Source organism: Notothenia rossii (genome assembly GCF_949606895.1).
Source record: "Notothenia rossii genome assembly, chromosome: 11".
Taxonomy (NCBI): Eukaryota; Metazoa; Chordata; class Actinopteri; order Perciformes; family Nototheniidae; genus Notothenia; species Notothenia rossii.
Window position 1 is genome coordinate 26,078,548 of NC_136910.1, and position 23,540 is coordinate 26,102,087.

The 23,540-nt window shown below is 43.1% G+C and overlaps 1 protein-coding gene across 1 annotated transcript in view; it reads right to left on the bottom strand.

Moving 5' to 3' along the window:
• Window positions 1-23,540, bottom strand: part of LOC307025174 (uncharacterized protein) — an 88,945-nt gene that overhangs the window by 59,890 nt on the left and 5,515 nt on the right. The gene's annotated exons all lie outside the window — the stretch shown is intronic.

Consider the following 23,540-nt stretch of genomic DNA (forward strand, 5'->3'; position numbering starts at 1 on the left):
GAGAGAGGCGAGCTCTTCTTGGGAGGCCGTTGCATTTATTTAGCTGTTCTTCTGTTTCACAAAATACATCACAGACCTCTGTTTTTCTGCTTTCCCGTTTCACTTCCAGAAACATACACACGCTCGATCACTGTCGCTCTACCATCCACAAACACACATGCACAAGCCACACCCTTCTCTCTCTATCTCTCTCTCTTAAAGGGACAGCGATCTCATCTCACTCTGCATGACCCTAATATCATAACATGTGTGATCTGGAGAATCACAGAACGGACGATCGCCCTTATTATTATGCCGTTTAATACAATTATTTAAATTTGTTTGTTCAATTCGGCATCGTGTAAGTTGCGCTGACAGGTCCACACACTGCTTCCCCGCAGCGAGGCTCCCCCGCCCTCCTGCTGATAGTTGACGAGCGTCAAGCTAAGCTCCTCAACTCCCCCCCCCCCCCCCCCCCCCCCGTTGATAATTCTCGATAGTTGGCACGCTGATAACAATTTTTTATTTTTTTTTAAATGGCACTTCATATCAAAAAGGTTGCCGACCCCTGGTATACGAAGAGCGTACCCGTATGTAACTCTTCAGTAAAAAACTGACAAAAAAAACTTGCTCGACATGATGGCATAACCATGCTCACGGTTGCAGTTTACCCTCCCACACCAACAAAATATTTGTATTGCAGATCTACAGAAGGTGAAAGCATGGAACTTCTTTAACGTAACCGTTTTTGAAACTATCTGTTGTCTCAGACATCATACACAGAAAATGCACTTTATATGTGAGATGTCTTCTCTGGGCCCCCAAACCCAACCACGTACTATTGTTCCCTTGAGACACGAAAGTCTCAGCTGGATTTACACACAATCTGGAGACACTTGGACACAGGATAATGGGTCTGAGCAGAGCAGGTTTCCATGTCCTGAACACACACACGGCCCCATATATGTGCAAAGCCACCCACCCACACCCACAAATGCACATTTGTGTGAACACATTTATCATCTAGTTTCACTTTCTGTTGGCTCTCATGATCAATCATAGTCCCCATGTTTGCTCAAGTCAAGTTTCTCCGCGTGGAGATTCTCACTATTTCACTTTTGTCGAGCACAAAGAAAATAACCTTTTAGTTAAATGTAAGTTGTGTCTTGGCGGGTCAAAGATCCTATCTACTGCCCAAAATAGCAATTCAAATCTGTTGAAACATCTGCAAAAACAACATGCTGGGACGAAGCTAGTAGCTAAGACCACAGACCCAGACTCATCCGACGCCACTCCACCTCCACCAAAGCAACAGCGGCTGGATTTTAACCGAGGGACTGCTAGCCAGGGAAAAGTTGATAAAGCCATTGCACGGTATGTTGTAGAACACATGCAGGCTATTTCTACTATTTCTATTGCTATTTCTTGATCAACAGATTGTATTATTCTCCAATGCAATAACAGTACTGAAATGAAGACTATAAGGGCATTAATGGGAGCCCTTTTTTTAAGTAACTAATGCGTTACTGTTCACAGTAACGCCTGTACTTTTTGTTGTAAGTAATCAGTAAAGAAACTGAGTTACTTTTGAAATTAAGTAACTAGTAATGGTAACTAGTTACTGGTCTTCAGTAACTAGCACAACACTGACTGTAAGGTAGCTTCATGTCGAACAGTAAGTCAACATTTCCCAGAGAGCTTTCTTTGAAATCACCAGGTAACGCTAAAAAATATAACATTTAGATTGTATGACAAAGTGTTTATTTAATATATCTGGCTAGCTATAGATTCGGTTTAGCTTACCCCTGCGATTCAAAGTAACGTCAACGTAGCTGTAATTTATGCTTTGCTTACATGTTCGCATAGCTTGGAAGTTTACTGAGATTTACATACCTTGTTTACCTGGCTCAAGTGGTGGCTCTGGGGTTGTTGTGTGAGCCACCACTCGTCTTTTTTAAGAAAAAATGTTCTTATGTCCATCTTCAAAAAGTCTGAGTCCGACTGACAGTTTATTTTAAACATTGTCACAGCTCACAGGATAGGTACCTGTCAGCCAATAAGACAGATGTTTATTTCCATTCAACTCTCTGGTTGGTCTGGTGTCTTGCCTCTGTTGCATCCACTGAACACGGGAAATCACAATCCTGCCGTCCTCTCTAGTGTCATGATGACGTTCAGGTAAAGCACGGTTAATGTATTATATTATTGATTCAATAATATAATACATGACTTTGAGAGTAGGCAATCTAGGCATATTAACACAATTAATTAAACATACTTATCACGGCGACGGTGTACTGAGATATCTTTTCATCTTTTGCTAGGGGGCCCCTTAGTGGCTGCGGGGCCCTAAGCGGCCGCTTATGTCGCTTAATGGGTCGGGCCAGCTCTGATTACAGTCCTCTCAACGGAGGGAAACCAGTCCTATCAGCTGACAGTACTCCGAAATTCACGTTTTTTTTTTCCTCCAGGATTACCTGTCTCCACATCTCACCAGCCTGCAAAGTCACCTCAGTAACTCATGACCTCTGTGGCCTTATCTCTCTCTGTCTGCAGCTCCAACCACCAACCACCATGCACCAGCTCTGCCTGTTTCACAATAAAATACTTGTGTTGTTTCCTTACCTGCTTATCTAGTTGCATTTCGGTTTAGCCCTGACTAGAAAAAGGTTATTGGTTGCATTAGGGGACTGCTCAATAAAAAATGTTGTCACTATAAGGGGGCATTTATACAAATACCTAATGTCTGTGTGGCTTTAAGATGCACTATAATGTCTTTGCAATATTTCAGAGTTACCATAAATATCGAAGCATCAATACTCACCCTTTACACAGACACAGATATTATTTGAAACCTTTAATTGTACGCCTTCAATGTTGGTATCACTGTGTGGTATGGAAAATGGTGAAAAATAATCATATACTAAAGGTATTGTTTCTGTAAAGGACCCCTTTAATGTGTGCTGTCCCCGTTAAATACAAGAATAAACAGGTGAAGTAAGTTGATACAGTTGAGGACACAAGGGAGTAACAGCAGGACAAAACCGTTATGATAGTGAATCAATTCCATGTATGATTGTCGACAAAGCAAGATTCCAGAAAATACCCTATCAGACTCTGAACCTAAATCAGCATTTGGCTGAAGGGCTTTTGCTGACACAAGGAGGAGGCAGGCACTGTGACAGTCCCCCCCCCCCTTCCTCTCTTCCTCCCTCCATCTCCAACTGTCATCTGGCCTGCACATGAACCCTACTCACCTCCTCACCCCAAAAGTAGCAGTATGCCTGTTGTGTGTATGTGTGACTTGCCTATCACATAAAAAACACATATTGTATAATTGTCATGAAGTCAAGATACAAGATCCACCAGCACACTGACCAGAGGGGTTGCTGCTGTGTCCATGGTTACAGAATGACGTGACTCCAATCTGATTCAGATCCCAAATGTAATCAGTTCTTCCTTGGCTTATCCTCTACTGTTCCATCACGTTTCATGAAAATCTGGCAACTAGTCTTTCATTTAAATTATATTGGGGCTTTGAAACTATTGAAGCCTAAATATTTTCATTGGAACTTTTGCAGTATTTGTACATTGTAGCATTGCTTCAGTAAATACTTGCATAGATTCATCTCAAAATGTAAGAAGCAGCAGCATGGGGACAACTCCCTAGTCTTTCCTAATTTGGTAAAGCTCCTCTTTGATGAACCATGATTGGCCAAGCTGCCGCCTCAACCAAAAGCAGAGATGTGTGCCACTTGGCACTGCCCACATATAGCATGGCCTGTATTGCTAATGTATTGCCTCATATTTCAGAAACAGATGTATTAAAAAAACGTAAGCCAAGCACCACACACTGGCTGGAGCACATCCCCTCAGCAAGCAATGGTTACTTGCCTGCATGTGCCTGTTTTGTCATATCTTGGTTTATATTATTTAATAGTTAAACGTTTATTTTCTTGCTGTTTTTATTTTTTGGGAATTAGCCTTTTTTTTCTAATTTAAGTTAATTTAAGTAGTTGTTTTATGCTTTTATTTTGAAGGTGGTTTGGGCACCTTATGATATGTATATATTGGAGACAGGTGGTGGTGATCAGTGCACCAGTGTAGGCATGGTTTTGTTTGTTCTTTGTTATTTGAATGAAAGGCACAAAAAGGATCCTCTTGCTGAGCGGCAGTTTTATTTTGATATAAATGTTTTATTTCTTGAAGTTGTTCGCCACTACAGTGCCTAAGGCTGAATGTTTTACATAATAAATGCCATGGCCACTTTGAGTGACATTTTGGGGATGCTCAAAGTGTTAAGCCCAGTTGGTGATGCCAGGATGGGGACAGACACACTTTGAGCTTCTGAACGGCTCCTCAGAAACCAGAGGGTGAAACAGGGACGACGTACAGCTCTTTGTTATACACTCTGGTACTGTACCACCCTCCACAGGTTGTAAGACAGTAGCAAGCAATATGAGCAGCTACTACATATCACAGACACGCACACGCGCGCACACACACACACACACACACACACACACACACACACACACACACACACACACACACACACACACACACACACACACACACACACACACACACACACACACACACACACACGTCCCCAAGGGTCACCAGGAAGCAGAGAACAATAGGGGACCTCAGACGACCTGACTCCTGGCTAATGGCTCAACTCTAGAGCTGACACACACATGCATTCAAACGCATCAGCGCACACACACGGCAGGTATTAGAGGATGCGTACGCATTTACTATCATACAAACATACATGAGTGTTTATGATACATTTATTATTTATTTTATCAGTGCATCTTGGTGATGGTGGCGAACATTCTCTGTGGACGTGCATCTGTCTGTCATCCCTCCACATATCTGTACATCCATCTCTCCACATCTAGAGTACCTGCACTGGGCAGTAAGTGTGTGTGCTGTAGTAACATGGTGTGATGAATCTGCCTATAAATCAGAGTTGTCAGGGTTTGAGTGAACTATCGGCCTTTAATGGCCAATAAATACAGGTTAGCAGGATAGAGGTTGACTGCAGGTCACAGGGCGGAGTGTGTGTGTGTGTGTGTGTGTGTGTGTGTGTGTGTGTGTGTGTGTGTGTGTGTGTGTGTGTGTGTGTGTGTGTGTGTGCGCGTGCGTGTGTGTGTGGGGGGTTCACAAATAGGTCTTTTAGAGAGAAAATTAGACTTGCTAATTTGACTACTGATTATTTCGGAAAAACTATAAAGCAATTGAGAAGATCCTGGCATCACTGTCCCCAAATAATACATGGATAATATGGATTTTGCATTCGGCTGTGTTGTTCTTAATTTCATATTGTCAATATCTTAGCCATACTTTTGAACATTTCCCCCCAAAAGCAAGATTTCTATCCCCTTCTTCTAACTTGTGAACTCTTTACAAGTCCTTCTCTGACTGGTTTTCCAGCTGGTATCATCAACAGCTCCCCCTCCTCCTCTCATCTGTCCGTGTCTGTCTCAGTGAGACAGCAGTCACCTTTTAGCCCTGTGAAAGGCTCGGCCTTCAGGCCCACCTCCCACAGAGAGGATGGGGTCAAAAGCGATCCAATCCAGGAAGTGATTTTACGCCCTTCACACATGTGAGTAGCTTTTAAAGAGCAGAGCGAGAGGACAGGAGGCTGGAGGTGCAGTGATGAGCTCCACAAGCCTCAGATCTTCTACCGGACCTTTAATGAGGACACGTTTATTCTTCATTCACCCCCCCACACCCATTCCTTCTCTACCGATCCTTTCCCACAACCCCATATATTTAATCCCTCTTCTCTTATAAGATAAGATGATTATACTTCAGGATAATAACACTGTTGATTTAAGGTTTGTTTAAAAAGAATGCAAACAAATTATATATGGGAGAAACATCTCAATAGGGTATTATTACAGTATTACAATGGATCAATCAACCTTTAAATTGGTCTTGTAGGAGCCACGTCGGGACATCAGCAACACCAACACCAACATGAATCTCACACACACCAACAATGGCTGACTGCTTTGGATCTGCTCACGTCCCCATTATTACAAAGCCTGATCGAATTGAAGAACAACTTTTCCAACTTGATACTCTTCTGGAAAGTACCCAGGCTAATTGTTTGCCAGTACGGTTCAGCAACATCACCTGACCATTGGAGTGAAACGCTGCTGGCTCCACCAGCTTTGAGCCTACCGTTTGCTGATTGAATCTGCCACTGTAAAGTTACAGTTGATTTGGTTGATAATATCCCAAAAAGTGAATATTATTTCAGTATTAATTGACAATGTTTGGCAACATACGCTGTAAATGAAGTTTCTGTCATTCAACATGGGTGATTATAGGACAGCCAGCGCAACAGTCAGACATCTCAATAACAAGATTAAGAGCCAACAAACTAAATAATGCTTGTGTTTCAAATGCATTATATATTATATAAAACTCCACACAGACAATTATCCAGGGATAGGATGCGTATTCATTATTCAACATAAATGAGTATTTACTTATTGCTAATATTCTGGCACAAGCCATTTTCTACCGCCATATTTCACCGGCGTATTTTTCACAATGATTTTTAATTGTCTAAAATGACAACAACTGTAGCTTACATATTGATTGATTTGGTTGTCATTAAAAGTATGGTGAAAAATAAATAGTATGTCACGTGTATGCCTGTTTAGTGATGCGTGACAACATGTGTGTGGTCGTGTACTAATCACTTTGTCAACTAATGTCAGCAAAACTGGATCTGTAAGAACGTTCTACTCCTTGGCCTGCTTGTCGTTGGTCAGGTAATCTGCCCCAGCCTCCGAATTAAGACTCAGACGTATTCAGAGTTCGGTTCCTAGGCCCACCAGGATGTTGGTTCCCTGTTTTAAGGGCTCATAACTGGCCCTGGAACCGCTTTGGTGGAAAAGGGGTAACCGTCAACAGAGTTTAAGTTAGGATAGTGGTTAGGAGGTCTGCAATATATGAGGGGCCTGTCCATGTAGGGCTTTACACACAAGCAGGAGAAGCTTTAAATCCATCAAGAACAGCAATGACAGCAAGTAGAGAGAGGTCGTATAGGGGGATATGGACCCTCTCCCGGGTCCTTGTCAGTAGCCAGGACGCGGCGTTATGGACCAGTTGCAGGAATGATTGACTGTTCCCATGCAGGATACAGGGAGTCACAGTAGATCAGGTGGGAGGGTGTAAAGGCGTAGAGGACTTTCTCTAATGAATCGATTCTTTGCTTGATTTTGTCAGTAATACAGACGTGACTTTAACTATAGAGTGGTGCCGTGATTACGTATTTGTGTAGGCCGACCCGGAAGAAAGCTGCGCAAGGGTTCCCTCGACAAAAAAAGCAATGGGATTTCTCCACAAGATTTTGGAATATTGTTAAATGTAAGATCTGTGGAAAACGAACCTGTTTGATAAATGCACGTTTTGTTCAGCCGGATAATATCCATATGTCTACCCTACTTTTATCCTTTTCGAATCATAAATCTAATCGCCAGAAGCAAAATGCTAACGTTACGCTATAAAGGAACTACAGCTAAGTACAGCAGGACTTCAACGTCAGGCCAATTTAAGATCCATATTCAAACACACAGATTCTAAATGGAACGAGTTGAAGCGTTTGTTTGAACAGTTTGCAGGAGGCAGAGACTTGCTTTCAAGCAGAACACGGGGAAAAACAAACTTTGAGGAGTGTTTACTTGTTCGGTGTAATGACGTACAACGTCCTCCACGACTTCTGTAGTCCTATTCAGCCACTTGGTAACAACCATCATTTTTCAGACACGTCAACTCTTCAGAAATCACCAGTGGGGTCACTGCTGATGTATTTAATGTCGTAGAACAAAACGTGATCCGTATCTTCAATTTGTGTCGAACACAGACCTTATTTCGAGACTAGTTAGAAACATTGACTCTGAGACGAGGGAACCGGAAGTGGTAAAATGCTAACTCACTTCTGGGTTTTAGGACTTGTCACTGCACCACTCTGTTGCACTGCCCTGCTTTGTCAAGCTTAAAGACTCTTAAAGACAAATATTAGAAGTTTGGTTTCACAGGAATGGATCGGTTGCCAAGGTTGCCTTTCTAAGGTAGGGGGCCAAATAGCACATCTTCATACTTGCTTTCATTCAGCTGTAAGTAGTTTTGTGCCATCCAACACTTCAGGTCCTCAAGGGAATTATTGAGGCTCATATGATTGGACCGATCTTTTGGTTTCAGAGGAAATAAAGCTGATTGTCAGCAGGCATAGCAGTAAAAGGAAAAGTATTTGTCAATAAGTTGGCCAAAGGGAATCATCTACAAAGAAAACAGAATGGGAAGAGAAGGTCATATTTTTGAGGTAGGACTCGAACCAGTTTAAGACAGTACCATCAGCACCAACCCAGCGGTTTTTGAGTTTGTGTGTGTGTGTTTGTTCAACCAGATTACCAAGGTTTAAGATGAGCTAAGTATGTTCGGTCTCTCTGGGAATATGTATATGTCTGTAAGTGCATATGTATATGTACATGCATGTGTATTTTCAACTTTAAATGTTTGTCTTACCTTAGACATGTACATGTACTTTATGTAAGCATGGGTGTTTTTGTGGTGTTAAGACAGCAGGGCGCCACATCTAGACTTAAACCCCTGTGTGACCCCTGGATGATCATCCCAGTGTTTAACACACAGCCCCAGTCCACATTCCAATCTCTGTGTGTGTGTGTGTGTGTGTGTGTGTGTGTGTGTGTGTGTGTGTGTGTGTGTGTGTGTGTGTGTGTGTGTGTGTGTGTGTGTGTGTGTGTGTGTGTGTGTGTGTGTGTGTGTGTGTGTGTGTGTGTGAGAGAGAGAGAGAGAGTGCACTCCCCATTAAACATGGTTGCATTCATGCAACATAGAGTGATACAACAGACAGTCCAGAGCATGAGAAGACTACATGTATTTTGCACAAGATAATTGAGTGTTATATTTCAAATGGTTTCTACTGATCAGTTTAATGAAAGCTGTCCAACATTTTGTTGATTTAACATTCAGTAAAGTTAGGTTCAGGTGACAAAACTACATAGTTAGGTTGAGCTAAACGATCATGGTTTGGGTTGAAAAAAAGGATGCCAACTTTTCTTTAGTAACGTCATCTAAATGTCTATGTTGCATTGCTTTGATCATGTAGTAGGCTAAGTAAGTCAAAAATCTTTTCCATCTGTCTGTCCAAAAAATTATAATCTACAAAATATGATTTTAAAATAACCAAGTGGGAAACTAACAGAAGGGCTTAAGGATGGTCAGCTAATACATCATGTTTGGTAGGCCTCTTGATCTCAGAACCAGCTTCGGGTTAAAATGGTTCAGCATTGACATTTTGGAGCACATTCATGCTCCCAAACAATGCACCCTCACCATTAAGTCAGTCTAAGAGCTGTCCTATGTTGTTCATATCAAAGGTCAATTTTGTAACTGTGATCTGAAGCCCTCTAACTGTTTAACATGTTAATGTTACTGTCTTTGTTAGAATGGCCAGAAAGTGATGAATGATGTGTGGTGACTGAAGGGTCAAAGCCTCTGTATCAGCAGTGCAGAGCAGGAACTACCATTTGCTAACACTCACTTCACATGTTTATGAAGAAGTGCACACACACACACACACACACACACACACACACACACACACACACACACACACACACACACACACACACACACACACACACACACACACACACACACACACACACACACACACACACACACACACACATAAAGAATTACTGTGGTCATGAAAAAAGGCAGATGTTGGAGTGAGGGAACCCAGGAAAATGCACACGTACTGTATGGCTCTGTTTATTTATGTGTGCGTGTGCGTGTGCGTGTGCGCGTGTGTGTGTGTGTGTGTGTGTGTGTGTGTGTGTGTGTGTGTGTGTGTGTGTGTGTGTGTGTGTGTGTGTGTGTGTGTGTGTGTGTGTGTGTGTGTGAAGCAGCATGTCTACAAGAGCCCATTGAGATTATGTAACATTTGAACTTGAGTGCCTCCTCTGTGGTCAAACAGAGTTCACCTCACATCGCTGCCGAGGCCATAGCGACTTGTTGGTACGCCCATTACAGTAAGGTACCCTTTGGAGTTTTTGACAATAGTTGCCCTATACACGTTTTTATGACCAGAACTATATTTTGTTTAAATCATGCACATGCAGGAGGTGATGTCATCCATGGATTTGAATTTGAATTATTAAAAAGCTTTTCAAATCCTTTATGAGGAAAGCAAGAAAATATCAATCAACATGATAGTGAGAGCTCAAGTAGAAGTAAAATGTGTATTGTCGAAAGCAAAAACACTTCCCACAAGTTTCAAATGTAGTCTGAAGACTTATTTTTTAACAATCCCATAATGATTTGAAGGTCACTGATCTTTTTTCTCTACCTTTGAAGTAACCCTGTACTCTTATATTGAATTTCAAGAGATAAGATCTGCCCCCTCCTGACCGACACATTTATAACAAACTCATACCAAATCTCTGATATAACCTCCTGTCTCTAGTCTGTTCCAGTTAAAACAGCTGCAGGTAGGATGGCGCATTATGCTGCTGCAATTGTTCATTAGTTCCTTCCTTGTCTCTTGGAAGGAAGTATTTAAAATGCTCAGGTAGCCTTAAAATAATACTGTACAGAGATTTCTCTTTTTCCATTATTTACTTCTTGGGTATAGTGACGTATTTCGGGTATAGTGACGTAACGTCCGCGGAGCCGTTACGTTTGGACCAACCCGCAAACTTCCTCTCTCACACACACACACACACACACACACACACACACACACACACACACACACACACACACACACACACACACACACACACACACACACACACACACACACACACACACACACACACACACACACACACACACACACACACACACTCTGCCACACCTGTCCTTCCTGGCCTCTCTGCCAGTTGGAGTCAGATCTCTGCTGAGTGTTCCGGTGAAACGTTGTGGAGCGTGAAACAGGCAGTCTGCTCACAATGCAGGTGGTGGAAGAACTGTGGAAGGTGTATTATCCTAATGTATCCATAATGACATAAATAGATGACTTATAGAGTTTTATGTCATGCTGATTTCTTCTCTCATTTCTTTAGATTTTCTACTGAGCTGCTCCAACAAAAATAATATTGGCACCTACCTCTGTTAGAGAAGAAACATGTTGTTGTACATTAAGGGATGGTTTAAATCATTTTAAATTAACTCTCCAGATGCAGTGTATGCCTACGGTAGATGGCAGTCACAGTTTCGAGAAACAGACTGGAGTACCAGCAACGGTGTTAAGCAATCACAGGACCACAGTAAAATGTAATGAAGCCACCTAAAAAAAGGCCATCAATAAGTTTATATTATTTAAGTGTATGCTTTATTCGGAATCTTTTCACCTCTTTGCATAGACCTCCCCTCCAACAGGTAACTGAAACCGTGATCTATGCAGTGGTAGACCAGCAACTCCCGTGTTCTGTGAGAGCAAATCAACGTTGTGAATGTTTGTGTCAAAGAAATGTGTAGTTACTTTGGAGAAGTTTGCAGTCACATCGGGCTGTATGACATTTATATTCAGTGCATTTCTATGGGCTGAGATCAATTTATTACCCTGAGCAAGAATTTCAATTCTTGTTGCTAATCATTCAACCATCCAGTCTACTTATTATGGTATCTCCAAAACAATAACAAATAATGAATGGATAACTCAATCACAACAGCACATGCAGAGGTATTACATGTGAGGATGTACTTAGCAACACTTACACCCCACAATGTTCACCTGCACTGCTTACCTCTCACACACACACACACACACACACACACACACACACACACACACACACACACACACACACACACACACACACACACACACACACACACACACACACACACACACACACACACACACACACACACACACACACACACACTCATGGGAGCCTCTCCTTCATGTGTAGAGGGGGTCGTTCAGAGGGCAGAAACACACAGGCAGTCTCTCGTCTGCCCTTCACTTAAACCCTGTCTCTCTCTCTCTCACACACACACACACACACACACACACACCCACACACACACACCCACACACACACACACACACACACACACACACACACACACACACACACACACACACACACACACGTACAAACACTTCCTCTACTCTCTTTCCCCTCTGCCCTCAACTTAAACCTTCACCCCAATTTTACCCCAGCCCTCTCCACGTAGCCTTAACCCCCCCCCCCCAAACCAACGCCCCCTCACCCCTTACCCTGTTACCTCTCCTGTCCCCTCCTCTACCATATCACCCACCCACCCACTCAGACACACCCACACACACACCCACACACACACACACACACACACACACACACACACACACACACACACACACACACACACACACACACACGTTCCCAATGATTTCCTATAGGACAGGTGATTGGTGATCAGGATTTGCAGGCAGGCGTCAGATGAGCTAACAGTCACATTCCTTTTCTCCTTCCAGTCCCACAGTATTTCGTATTTTATATTACTATATAAAAGCAGGTAGACATTTGAAACATACTCTAGATGACTCCCCCTCTAAATCTTAAAGCATCCTTTTACTAGTGCAGTGCCCATTACAAATATGTGGTGCTTTTTCTTGGGTTTTCTAAAGTGAACCTTTGAAAGCGCTTACTATAGTAACGCTACAGTGTATTCCCATTAAAGGGGAAATATGCTGCTGATGTTCAGGTGTATATAATTATTTAGTCTCTCTACTGTGACATGTCTCCATACTTTAATGTTCAAAAAGCTCTTTATTGTTCTCATAATGTCTGTGCTGCAGCACCTCTTTTCACCCTCTGTCTGAAACCAGAGCCCAGTCTGCTCTGATTGGTTAGCTGGCCGGCTCTGTTGTGATTGGTCAACCACTTAGTGATGTTGCTCCACTTAACTAGTACAGTCACATACAACGTGATAGCTAATAGAAGAGTCAGTCTTACAGAGTTATGTCACTATGTTGGGCTTTTAGCCTTTCCAGACCATGTACATGCAGGGAAACCTGTATAACTCACTAAAGGGAAGGGAACCCCCCACAATATATGAAAGGTCCTCTTTAAACAGACACATGCAATGTGTCTGTTCAGGTTTGATGAACACTGTAGACTGGCTGACACCTTAGACCAGGGCTATTCAACCTTATTAGTTGGGGGCCACGTTTTCAGAAAGAGATCTATGCTCCTCTCGCGACTCTTGGTGAGATTTAAAATGGGGGAGCAAATCTTGTAAAGAAACATAATAGCAAACATCGTTGGGGGTCATACCCCAGAAAAAGCAAGACCTTATTTGAAACAAATTACCTAGATATCTACACCAACGATCCTCTTGTATTAAATCAATAAACTGACACATTATGTTAAAGTTCTGTCAATATCCTGTGTTTTCAGTATCACTGTCAGAGCAGCAACATCAGTGTGCCTTCAGGCAGAGAGTGATAAAGTCAGGAGTACACAACAGCAACTGTAGAAAGAGCAGTGCTGTGTCAAAGTTGTGAAAAGACTGGGAATCTCAACAGACTGTTTCTCCTTCTGTCCGTTTCAGGTTCATGATTTTCAGGTGACTGGTGAGAAGAGGGTGAACACCTGGATAACATTTAAATAATACTGTCAGACAGGCTCTTCGGCGGATCATGCATTTGCTCAATAATAGGAGATGCTTTGAAAGATTTGGGATAAGATGAGGAATAAAATGTTAACGATACATTTAGTCAAACATTGCACACAGAATCAACACTCGCCTTTGGCAGGACAGCAGCTGAAATATTTTCATCATCTTTTGTGCCTTCCATAAATGTTTTGATCTTCAGGTTTGCTCTCTGGTATCTCAGTTCATGTAACGGAGTACCGCTCTGAAAACGTTCAGACATGAGAACCACGGAGCACTTTAAGGTCATGCCTTCTGTCCAAACGGGATTATAGTATCTTCTTCACAGCTACAGGTGTGTGGAGATGTTATAAAAGGTGGAATAAAGTGACAGCAGCAGAGTGTGAAGCTGAGGTCAGAGGTCCGGCCTGAGAGCCGGTTTGTCTGCTGCCACGCCCACACACACACACACACACACACACACACACACACACACACACACACACACACACACACACACACACACACACACACACACACACACACACACACACACACACACACACACACACACACACACACACACACACACACACACACACACACACACACACACACACACACTATGTACTCTGACAATGCTTGGGACTAAAAGTCGGGATTTATTTGTCCTTTGCAGACTTTAAAATATGGAGGAAGATTAGGCCACCTGTGCATTTTTTTTGGCAAATCTGAACAAAAGTTATTATTCGTTTTAATATTGTGATTATTACTTTAATCTCAGAAATAGTTGAAAAACCCGTCAGATTTATCAAATAAACACAGGCCCTAATCCTCTTCCGTATTCTAGCAGTCATTGTTGTTAATGTTGTTAATGTAGCGGCCACATTTTGAGATCTTGGCTTTTTTGTTTTTTAAACCATAGCCTGTTTCCGACTGAAAATAAACATTCAGGTCCTCCTTTTTAGACTTTGGGCTGTAGATTTCTCATAGATTCAATGTAAGTTAGCATTAGATAATGCTTCTTTTGCATTACATAATGCTTCTTTTGCATTACATAATGCTTCTTTTGCATATTTACATAATATTTCAGAAATCTTTAAAACAATTAATGTCTTAAAGGTCATTTTGGAGAAACCAGCTCGAGTGCGCTAGAATTTGAAAGTGCACAACCGGAAAAAATCTGCCCCTTCCTTCAGACTTCCTTACAGAGCCCCTCCTCCAACACACACGAACGCGCACATGACCAATGAGGGCACAAGATAAGTTTGTGCACAGATGGAAGGCTGACAGGCAGGTAGGCCATCCAGTTGTTTTAGCCGGGCTGGCTCAGATGATTGGTCGTGCTTTTTACAGAACTACGGCTTCCACAGACATTTTTTTATGTATTTATTGTCAAAGCACTTAGGATATTCATTGCTATCGGGATGTTAAGAGCATTCCATGGAATATAACAAAAAGTGTATCTCTAACGGTTTCTCAAAATGACCTACCCCACCTTTAAATGTATCTGGGAAGTTACACATGTTACTCTATTCACCTTGGTGATCAAAATGCATGCTGATCAATGCATCAATATTTCTCATTATTTGCATTATTAAGAGCCGCTGGAAGTCACTCATCTTACCCTCAGTACATACTCACAGTAACAACAGTCATCATCTCTGAGCTTGAATGAACTCTTAGCAGCTCGGATGTAGCAGAACAGGAAATAAAGGGCGTGCTCAAAGACTTCAGTGGTGGTAATTCATTAGGGAGGGAGGGGGTGCTATACTTTCACAACCCAGACTTCTTCTCCCTTTGGAACAGCACCGCCCCCTGTTGGAGACTCTGCTCTCTGACTGTTTGTGTGTGTGTGTGTGTGTGTGTGTGTGTGTGTGTGTGTGTGTGTGTGTGTGTGTGTGTGTGTGTGTGTGTGTGTGTGTGTGTGTGTGTGTGTGTGTGTGTGTGTGTGTGTGTGTGTGTGTGCGTGTGTTGACTGTAGAGATGTCTCTGATCAGATACACAGTGAAGCCCACGGTGGGGTCTTCTTAATGCAGGAACGTGTGCGTGTGACGTGTTCTGATACAGATCGACAGAAAGAAAGCTTACAGACAGACAAACAGTTACACATACAGATCGACAGACAGAAAGACAGCTTACAGACAGACAAACAGCTACACAGACAGAGAGACATACAGATCGACAGACAGAGACAGAGCTTACAGACAGCTACACAGACAGAGAGACATACAGAGAGACAGCTTACAGACAGACAAACAGCTACACAGACAGAGAGACATACAGATTGACAGACAGAGACAGAGCTTACAGACAGCTACACAGACAGAGAGACATACAGATCGACAGACAGAGAGACAGCTTACAGACAGCTACACAGACAGAGAGACACACAGATCGACAGACAGAGAGACATCTTACAGACAGACAAACAGCTACACAGACAGAGACATACAGATCGACAGACAGAGACAGAGCTTACAGACAGCTACACAGACAGAGAGACAGACAGAGAGATAGCTTACGGACAGACAAACAGCTACACACACAGAGAGACATACAGATCGACAGACAGAGACACAGCTTACAGACAGCTACACAGACAGATAGACATACAGATCGACAGACAGAGAGACAGCGTACAGACAGACAAACAGCTACACAGACAGAGAGACATACAGATCGACAGACAGAGAGACAGCTTACAGACAGACAAACAGCTACACAGACAGAGAGACATAAAGATCGACAGACAGAGACAGAGCTTACAGACAGCTACACAGACAGAGAGACATACAGATCGACAGACAGAGAGACAGCTTACATACAGACAAACAGCTACTCAGACAAACAGCTACACAGACAGAGAGACATACAGATCGACAGACAGAGACAGAGCTTACAGACAGACAAACAGCTACACAGACAGATCGACAGATAGAGAGACAGCTTACAGACAGACAAACAGCTACACAGACAGAGAGACATACAGATCGACAGACAGAGAGACAGCTTACAGACAGACAAACAGCTACACAGACAGAGAGACATACAGAGAGACAGCTTACAGACAGACAAACAACTACACAGACAGAGAGACATACAGATTGACAGACAGAGACAGATCTTACAGACAGCTACACAGACAGAGAGACATACAGATCGACAGACAGAGAGACAGCTTACAGACAGCTACACAGACAGAGAGACACACAGACCGACAGACAGAGAGACATCTTACAGACAGACAAACAGCTACACAGACAGAGACATACAGATCGACAGACAGAGACAGAGCTTACAGACAGCTACACAGACAGAGAGACAGACAGAGAGATAGCTTACGGACAGACAAACAGCTACACACACAGAGAGACATACAGATCGACAGACAGAGACAGAGCTTACAGACAGCTACACAGACAGATCGACAGACAGAGAGACAGCTTACAGACAGCTACCCAGACAGAGAGACATACAGATCGACAGACAGAGAGACATCTTACAGACAGACAAACAGCTACACAGACAGAGAGACATACAGATCGACAGACAGAGACAGAGCTTACAGACAGCTACACAGACAGAGAGACATACATATCGAGAGACAGAGAGACAACTTACAGACAGACAAACAGCTACACAGACAGAGAGACATACAGATCGACAGACAGAGAGACAGCTTACAGACAGACAAACAGCTACTCAGACAAACAGCTACACAGACAGAGAGACATACAGATCGACAGACAGAGAGACAGCTTACAGACAGACAAACAGCTACACAGACACAGATACATACGGATCGACAGACAGAGACAGAGCTTACAGACAGCTACACAGACAGAGAGACAGACAGAGAGATAGCTTACGGACAGACAAACAGCTACACACACAGATCGACAGACAGAGACAGAGCTTACAGACAGCTACACAGACAGAGAGACATACAGATCGACAGACAGAGAGACAGCTTACAGACAGCTACACAGACAGATCGACAGACAGAGAGATATCTTACAGACAGACAAACAGCTACACAGACAGATCGACAGACAGAGACAGAGCTTACAGACAGCTACACAGACAGAGAGACATACAGATCAACAGACAGAGAGACAGCTTACAGACAGACAAACAGCTGCACAGACACAGATACATACGATCCGACAGACAGAGACAGAGCTTACAGACAGCTACACAGACAGAGAGACAGACAGAGAGATAGCTTACGGACAGACAAACAGCTACACACACAGAGAGACATACAGATCGACAGACAGAGACACAGCTTACAGACAGCTACACAGACAGATAGACATACAGATCGACAGACAGAGAGACAGCGTACAGACAGACAAACAGCTACACAGACAGAGAGACATACAGATCGACAGACAGAGAGACAGCTTACAGACAGACAAACAGCTACACAGACAGAGAGACATAAAGATCGACAGACAGAGACAGAGCTTACAGACAGCTACACAGACAGAGAGACATACAGATCGACAGACAGAGAGACAGCTTACATACAGACAAACAGCTACTCAGACAAACAGCTACACAGACAGAGAGACATACAGATCGACAGACAGAGACAGAGCTTACAGACAGACAAACAGCTACACAGACAGATCGACAGATAGAGAGACAGCTTACAGACAGACAAACAGCTACACAGACAGAGAGACATACAGATCGACAGACAGAGAGACAGCTTACAGACAGACAAACAGCTACACAGACAGAGAGACATACAGAGAGACAGCTTACAGACAGACAAACAACTACACAGACAGAGAGACATACAGATTGACAGACAGAGACAGATCTTACAGACAGCTACACAGACAGAGAGACATACAGATCGACAGACAGAGAGACAGCTTACAGACAGCTACACAGACAGAGAGACACACAGACCGACAGACAGAGAGACATCTTACAGACAGACAAACAGCTACACAGACAGAGACATACAGATCGACAGACAGAGACAGAGCTTACAGACAGCTACACAGACAGAGAGACAGACAGAGAGATAGCTTACGGACAGACAAACAGCTACACACACAGAGAGACATACAGATCGACAGACAGAGACAGAGCTTACAGACAGCTACACAGACAGATCGACAGACAGAGAGACAGCTTACAGACAGCTACCCAGACAGAGAGACATACAGATCGACAGACAGAGAGACATCTTACAGACAGACAAACAGCTACACAGACAGAGAGACATACAGATCGACAGACAGAGACAGAGCTTACAGACAGCTACACAGACAGAGAGACATACATATCGAGAGACAGAGAGACAACTTACAGACAGACAAACAGCTACACAGACAGAGAGACATACAGATCGACAGACAGAGAGACAGCTTACAGACAGACAAACAGCTACTCAGACAAACAGCTACACAGACAGAGAGACATACAGATCGACAGACAGAGAGACAGCTTACAGACAGACAAACAGCTACACAGACACAGATACATACGGATCGACAGACAGAGACAGAGCTTACAGACAGCTACACAGACAGAGAGACAGACAGAGAGATAGCTTACGGACAGACAAACAGCTACACACACAGATCGACAGACAGAGACAGAGCTTACAGACAGCTACACAGACAGAGAGACATACAGATCGACAGACAGAGAGACAGCTTACAGACAGCTACACAGACAGATCGACAGACAGAGAGATATCTTACAGACAGACAAACAGCTACACAGACAGATCGACAGACAGAGACAGAGCTTACAGACAGCTACACAGACAGAGAGACATACAGATCAACAGACAGAGAGACAGCTTACAGACAGACAAACAGCTGCACAGACACAGATACATACGATCCGACAGACAGAGACAGAGCTTACAGACAGCTACACAGACAGAGAGACAGACAGAGAGATAGCTTACGGACAGACAAACAGCTACACACACAGATCGACAGACAGAGACAGAGCTTACAGACAGCTACACAGACAGAGAGACATACAGATCGACAGACAGAGAGACAGCTTACAGACAGCTACACAGACAGATCGACAGACAGAGAGACATCTTACAGACAGACAAACAGCTACACAGACAGATCGACAGACAGAGACAGAGCTTACAGACAGCTACACAGACAGAGAGACATACAGATCAACAGACAGAGAGACAGCTTACAGACAGACAAACAGCTGCACAGACAGAGAGATATACAGATCGACAGACAGAGAGACAGCTTACAGACAGACAAACAGCTACACAGACAGAGAGACATAAAGATCGACAGACAGAGACAGAGCTTACAGACAGCTACACAGACAGAGAGACATACAGATCGACAGACAGAGAGACAGCTTACAGACAGACAAACAGCTACTCAGACAAACAGCTACACAGACAGAGAGACATACGGATCGACAGACAGAGAGATAGCTTACAGACAGACAAACAGCTACACAGACAGAGAGACATACAGATCGACAGACAGAGAGACAGTTTACAGACAGACAAACAGCTACACAGACACAGAGACATACAGATCGACAGACAGAGACAGAGCTTACAGACAGCTACACAGACAGAGAGACATACAGATCGATAGACAGAGAGACAGCTTACAGACAGACAAACAGCTACACAGACAGAGAGACATACAGATCGACAGACAGAGAGACAGCTTACAGACAGACAAACAGCTACACAGACAGAGAGACATAAAGATCGACAGACAGAGACAGAGCTTACAGACAGCTACACAGACAGAGAGACATACAGATCGACAGACAGAGAGACAGCTTACAGACAGACAAACAGCTACACAGACAAACAGCTACACAGACAGACAGACATACAGATCGACAGACAGAGACAGAGCTTACAGACAGACAAACAGCTACACAGACAGAGAGACATACAGATCGACAGACAGAGACAGCTTACAGACAGACAAACAGCTACACAGACACAGAGACATACAGATCGACAGACAACATATATGCATTGTCAGACAGCAACGGGATCGCCTAAAACTTCCAAATGCACACAGGCCTAATCTTTCCAATGGATGGCATGCCAGATATTGGGGCTAGTGGCAACATTGTTCTGCGACTTGCGAGCATCATCCCAGGCAACCAATCCCACAAGCTGTTCTTTGATAACTGGTTTACCAGTGTGGATCTCCAGACCATTCTCCAAAAGAGAAAAATCCACTGTGTTGGAACAGTAAGGCACAATCGTCTGGCAGGGTGCAGCTTCTCCGATCATAAAGTAATGAAGAAGAAAGGCAGGGGAACCTTTGAAGAGAAAGCCACAAGCTATGACGGAGTCCAACTCAGGGCAGTGAAATGGCATGACAATCGCCATCTCCTCTCAACCTTTTCCCTAAGCCAACCCAACGATCTCTGTGCAAAGATGGGATAAGAAAAAGAAAGAAACATTGCAGGTTACCTGCCCGAGTGTCGTGCATGCATACAATAAGAGTATGGGAGGAGTGGATCTTCTAGACTCGCTGATTGCTCTCTACAGAACAAAGATCAGGTAAAGGAAGTGGCATCACAAGATCGTGTTCCACATGATGGATTTCACTCTAGTGAATGCGTGGCTCTTGTACCGCAGGGACTGCAAGGACTTTGGCACCCCCAAGAAAGAAGTGTACAGCCTGCTTAAATTCAAAGCTGAAGTTGCAAGTTGCCTTTGCAACGAGAGGAAAGTTTTGAAGAAGAGGGGGAGACCATCTCATAATGTTGACAGAGACCTGGCTGAGAAGAAGCACAGAGGTTCTGCCTCATCAGTGCCATCAACACATGTGCATCAAGACCACACTGACCATTGGCCTGTGGGTGGAGAAAAAGGGCCGGTGCAAATACCTTGGCTGTAAGGGTATAGTGAAAGTGCAGTGTCCAAAGTGTGTCACGTACCTGTGCTTCACTGCAGACAAGAACTGCTTCATGAACTTCCACAAGCAGTGAGCTTATTGTGTTAAATGGCAAAATAAAGTTTGATGAAAGATGCCCAGACTCTTCGCGTATTTATTCCTAAAGGTTGTTTCACAATGGTACAATGTTGCCTGCAGGCAACATTCAGACATGTAATCTTGTTGAATTATTAAAAATAACAATTTTCATATTTTAATTGGCATGCAATTTCACCTGTTGAGGTTATTTAGTATTTCCCATGTGTTTTTAAATAAATGTTGTTCAAATTTGAAACAATAACTCTCTTTTACCATTACGGTACAGTGTTGCCTCAAGGCAACGCACCCCAAAAACTACCCCCAAATAATTATTTCTTGAAAAATTCTTTAGATTATGTTTATTTGGTCTATTCTATGACAAAAAAACACTCCAAACATCATAATCTCAACCCGTCCGTTGAACATAGGTGCAGTATAAAACGTTAAGTCATCAGGATAACCACAACATAATACAAAACAAAACAAAACTGACTGTGACTGCCTCTTTCGAGCAATTCCGCGATTGCGAACAAAGTCTCTAACATTTTGTACTGTTCGTCCGCCAAGCACTTTGCCTTCAACCAGCTTGCAGTGCTGGCACTCGGATTTGGTTGCCAGATTTCCTTTGGCAATATGACACTTGAAATGCCGCATTACTGCGGTAACCTCATCATTGGCCCACAGTTTTTTTTATTGTTCTTCTGGCATTTTCATGATCCTTTTCTGAAAGATATACAAGTAAAAAAAAAATCAGTAGAATCAAAATGTGAAATGTACTAGGCAGTCATATTTTAGTTGGAAATAACTGTAATCTGCTTTTTATCTGAAAATTGGATACGAGTAGCACATACATGCCATCCTCTTCCTGCCTGCCTCCTAGCCTTAACTTTAGGACAGCAATCCAATAAGTAAAGTGACTATTGAGAAATCTTTATAAAAAGGTCTTGGACATGTGCTGTATTTTTTATATCAGAAAAAAGGTTACTGTTCCAAACAGAAGTGCTACCTTTTTTTTAATTCATTGAGGGTCAAATATTGAGGGTCAGTGTTTCCCCTACCATTGTGTTGGCGGGGAGCTGCGCCCTGCCAACGGAGCCCCGCGCCCTGACTGAAATTCAAGGTGTTTTTTTATTTTTATTTACATTTTTTTTTTTTATTATTTAAAAAACAAATATATATATATATAGCACCAAATTGCAACTGAAGTAATCTATCTACGGTCACATTTCACATTAAACATGTGCTCTTTTTATTAAATAAACTAAACACATATGTTATTTATCCAATGTGCATGTTTCAGTGTCCACTGCCTTGCGTATTCACATTCTCCCTCCGCTCTGTTTCTGAAGGGCAGGGCTCCGCTTCCCTCCCCCACACACACACACACACGCGAATGCACACACTCACAATCAGAGACAAGAGCTGAGGAAAGGAGGAGAACAGCAGCTCTGCTGTCTGCCCGTTTGTGTCCCCCCCCAGTTTCAAATTTGTTTATTATTATTTTTTAACCGCAAGCCGTTATCGTCACGGGAGAAGGAAACAAACAGCCAGGTGGACGCGCGCGAACGCGACAACGAACGTAACGTGCGCATTCTAAAAATAGCTCAGAGATGGTGAGCAGGTACCGCGGTTTTGAACTACAGTATTGAATTTGACAGAAAACAACAGTGAAACGGCAGCAGAAGAATAGTCTAATGAGTTGGGTGAAAAAAAAGACAGGAGATGTGAGTTGGTTTATTCAGTAAATTAGCTCAGGATCACTTAAAATGTATCGTCAGCAATGTATGACAAGCAGAATGCTTGTTTAATGTTAGACTCACACCAATAGCTCAATATGATCATAACACGATTGCTTTCATATCAGAGATCAGATGAGGTAGAGCTGCCTCCAGCAATAGAGGATGAGGCAGAGAGAAGCAGCAGCAGCACAGGGTTGCAGCAGGTATGTTA